Here is a 4,675-nt window from a genome sequence, read left to right as displayed (position 1 = left end):
GGCTTTCTAGAACTCCGGGAGTGCTTGTGTTTTTATTCCTCATTACTGATTGAGGATCCCAGAAACTGTTAGGTCCTGGGGAAGGTGAGCAGGTGGCAAGGCTGTGGCTAAAGCAGAGAGTGGGAACTGGAGCTAGGAACCAAACTGCAGCTAGGAGCTGTTCCCTAGTGGGAAGGTACTGAGTGAAAGTTCCTGGTGACCTGCAACTGACCTAGAGCTCATTACCATCCAATTAGACCAGTTAGGTAATCTATTACAACCTGTCAATCACCCCAAGGACAAGAAACAACAGCCAATCCTGGCAGGAGAGAGGTGGGGCATTCCTGACTCTGGAAACCAGGGACCGGTGACCTTAAGCCACAGAGTGCAGCTCCCATAAACTGCAGATTTTACTCATCTGCTGGAGAGGTGCTGCCGAACAAAGTCTTGTGTTTTTAAGAAGAGACACCTCTGTTTCCTTGTTTATTAAAGTAAAAAAAAAAAAAAAAAATCAAGGACTATGGTTGCAAGAAAAATCCTTTTCCCAATCCAGTCATGAGTGGATGAGGAGAAAATCTTAGTCTAGATGGAGTGGGGTAATGTACTATTTGGAGGTTCAGTATGTTAATATGTATGCATATCTGAGGAAGCTAAGAGCATTAGCCACGATAGATACAATAGCCGTGACACCAGGTGGACGAGGGTTGCCTAGAATCAGGTGTGGGAGGAAGAAGAATGAACTGTAGACCTTTGGTAATTGTAGGGAAATGGTATCCTTGGAAAATATAGAGAAATTTAAAAGAAAGAACGGTCTAAACATCTCTCTGGGAAAGCTGGAGTTTTGTTCTAGCAATTTCTAGGGTAAAATCGGGAAGTGTCGCCCAATGTGGTTTGGAGGCTTAATTAGGGAGCCGGGTAGACAGGGCTTGGTTTTCTCTGTGGTCTGAAGTTGGTTGGATGGAGTTTGAAGAACAGAGAGAGAAGAGCGATGGCGAGAGAGAAGAGTGACCGTCTCCACACCACTCTCTCCCAGGAGACTATTTCTGTCATTAATCTAATTGCATATAGTTAACAGGTTAATGACTTTTCATAAAATAGCTAAGGTGTGCAGTTTAAATTGCTGAGAATGTGGAGATAGGACACAGCACAGCTAATCCCTGTAGATTCACTGAGGGGAATCAGTGCAGGGACCTGGGACAAAGTCTCCTGTCAGGGATGTGACCTCAGGAACATAAAGTAAGGTAACAGGGAGCAGTGTCTATGAGCAACGAATGCGGTGTAGTTAAACAAAATTAAGTTTAAAAAACTAACCTAAGTAGGTTTGTGCTGTGGCAAAACAGGCTGGGGCTGGTTAGGACTGTGTAGAATTTAGCAGTGGCCTTGGGAAATGTTTTCAAAGGTAACAATTTCACTGAATGCCTTAATTACCTGAAGTGGCTTGTTTTTACCTATTCAGCTAAACTGTACAGGTGCTTATGTTAAAAGTCATGCATTTGTAGGCTCGTGTTAGTGGGCAAACTATAGCCCTTGAGCTAAATCAGCTACAGTTCCTGCTTAGATGAATAAGGTGTTTTTGGCAAATAGCCACACCCATTCATTTATGAATTGCCTGTGGCCGCCAGGTTCAGGCTACAGCTGCAGAACTGAGTAGTCAGACTGAGGTCCCAGTGAGCTATGATGCCACTGGACTGTAAGTCAGTGACAAAACAAGACCCTGTTTCAAAAAAGAAAAGAAAAAATTACAAGGGAAGGTCAAATTTAGCTTTTATCACAAGTCTCCATGAAGAGACCTGTCGATTGAAGCTGTCCACACTTGCAGTGAGTCCCCACATTTGATGGGTCTGCTGTCAAAGCTACTGTAATGTTGAGAGGCCTTTTCAATGGGGGAGAAATCAAATCAAGCACAGTGATAATCCTGAGCTACATAGGTCAGTACCTTCTGGGTCACTATGCTTGGTTTCTTTTGATGTATTACACACGTTTTTTTTTGGCCAGGGCTGGGTTTGAACCCGCCACCTCCAGCCCATGGGGCTGGTGCCCTACTCCTTTGAGCCACAGGAGCTGCCCACATTACACAAGTTTTGAAAATTATGTAGTTGAGACAAGGACATAGCAAAAGTTCAGCTGGAAAAACAGGGTGGCACATTCCTTATTTCCAAGATATAAACAATTTTAACCTTTCACTTTTAGTTCTCCTATGATTACACCATCACTTTAATAGTTTCTGAAAACATGACCATCACTTAAAGAAGAGAGATACACTTACACTAACTTCAACCATCCCACCCGCAGCCTCCGAGGTGTTAGTGTTAATTCTTTTCTCTGCTATATTCTATTTCTTGGTCCTTCAACTTTATTCATCACCTAATGATTCTCCAAAACATAATTAATGTGTCTAATACTGCCTTTGACTTCTTTGCAATCTTTTTTAAAGCTATACTATTACTTTGGCACTGTCCCTATTTATACATCCTGCTTTGCTAATAGGTTCTGGTAGAAACCAGCAACCTTTAAATAGTATATTCAACAGAGCCTTTACCTGGAACATTACTGACAGTGTCACCACAAACGAATGTCAGTGAGTTACACTGAGTCCTTTAAAAGAGAATCTGATAGATCTCAAGATTAAATGAAGTGTCTCTTCTTACCTACTATCAGCTGCAGAAAATTATGCCACATTTATTTAGTTTTGCATATTTGAACGATAATTTCCTAATATATACTTAAAATTTTTTAAATTAAATTTAATTTATTTAGATACAGGATCTTGCTCTGTTGCCCAGGAGAGAATGTAGTGGTGCAATTTTAGCTCACTCATCCTCAAACTCCTGGGCTTCTTGCAATCCTCCTGCCTCAGCCTCCCAAGGAGCTGGGTCTACAGGTGTGCACCACCATGCTTGGCTAAGTTTTAAACTTTTTATAGAGATGGGAGAGGCATCTCACTACAGTGTTCAGGCTGCTCCTGGCTCCAGATGATTCTCCTGCCATGTTAACAAATAACATGTACAAAGTGCTTACTTTACCACACCATGTAAATATTTCAGGTTCTTAATTACATAGTTTTTGTAGACTAGAATATACTATCATCTTGAGTCAGTGATTTTCAACTGGTGTGCTGTGAGAAGAGGTGTGCCGTGAAAATTTTTAAAGATCATAAATAAATTATTTCTGAAAGAAGTTCAAAGCACAGTAAGTATATTCTTTTTTTTTGATCAACATAATTTAAGTGTGTCACAGGCGTTTACCTGTGGGTTCAAGTGTGCTGTGAGAGAAAGAGGTTGGCCATCGCTGTCTTAGGCCACATTTCAAAAGTCTTCTCTATCTTTCAGTTTGGATTGGGTTATTTTGGGGCCTTACTCATGGCTGTCTATGTGGGATTTCTTTTCAATACAATCTGGGTAAATTTGATTATTTTTATTATCCCAGGTCATATTCTTTCTTGGATTCTTTTTAGCTTTGTTAGGCTACATCCTCAAGTTATGCATGTATAATGTATTTCTCAGGATGGGTATCTGGGAAATAAATTTTTGAGGTCCTTGTATTTTAAAAAATTATTTTGTCCATATATGTGCATCGTATTTTATGCCAGTTGTAAATGATAGAATTGTAAATGATAGAATTAAATTCTGGATAACTTAAGTAAAAAAGAGTTTCTTAAAAAGATATAGTGGTTTCAAAAATCTATGGGAGGTTTGAAAAATCAGCTGGGAGCAGACAAGAGCCAAAGCAGCTCGGAAACCAATGACTTTCTGATTTTTACTGCTGGTGAATCTTTCTATGTTACTATGTGAGCTCCTGTTTCTTCACTTTGATATATTGGTCAATATCACCCCTGATTGCTTTTTCTTTCTTTCTTTCTTTTTTTTTTTATCCCAGAAATGCATCAACATCTCTTATATTGATGGTGCTTTTGTTTTTAAATCAGTGACAGGATTGATAGGGCTTTATTCTCTTCTGTACATTTTTATTGTTATTGTATTGAGATTTCAGAAGAGAGGAGAGAGACAACACATTTTAAGAGGCTATCGGCAAATTGCTATGCCTGGAGGTATCTAGAGTAGAAAAAGGATCACAAACCATGGTACAAGGTACATGAAGTGATGCCCTGGTAATGTTTATCTTGAAGTCTCAGGGTGGGTGCCATGTTAGCAGTTCCCCAAAGGCCCAGCTTCGTAGGAAGTCAAAGAGTAGAAATTAGGACTCAGCGTCAGGAAGATCTTCCTGCTTTCTTTTCTCTGTCTTCTGCATCCCATCCTATGAGTCCATGTTTTATAGAGTGAAATGTTGCATGGGCTTTATCTCCAGCTGTGAAGTCATCATTGCTCTTAGTTCCTGCGAGGCATTCTTCATTACTAACTGCTCCTCTGAGGCCTTCCTCCCACCTTACCCTTACCAGAAACATATTTTACAGTGTGTGTTATAATAGTGGTTAGAAATCTACCAAGGAACTATGGCATAAATGAGGCAAAGAAGCACAGATATAGGGAAGGATGACGTCTGTCACTATTGTTGGGTTCCAAGACAACAGACAAGATTAATATTAACATCTTGGGTTAAACTGGTGATGAAATTTCCCATGAAGATTTAGTCTAAAGTTATGGTTACAATAGAAGCAAGGATACCTTAAACTCCAGAGGTGTTTAGAAAATCAAGTCTACATAGATTGTACTTTAAATTATTTGGTGTGGGAATAGTT

Source organism: Otolemur garnettii, unplaced genomic scaffold, assembly GCF_000181295.1.
Source record: "Otolemur garnettii isolate 467f Iridium unplaced genomic scaffold, OtoGar3 scaffold00039, whole genome shotgun sequence".
NCBI classification, from domain to species: domain Eukaryota; kingdom Metazoa; phylum Chordata; class Mammalia; order Primates; family Galagidae; genus Otolemur; species Otolemur garnettii.
This window is presented reverse-complemented; position numbering follows the sequence as displayed.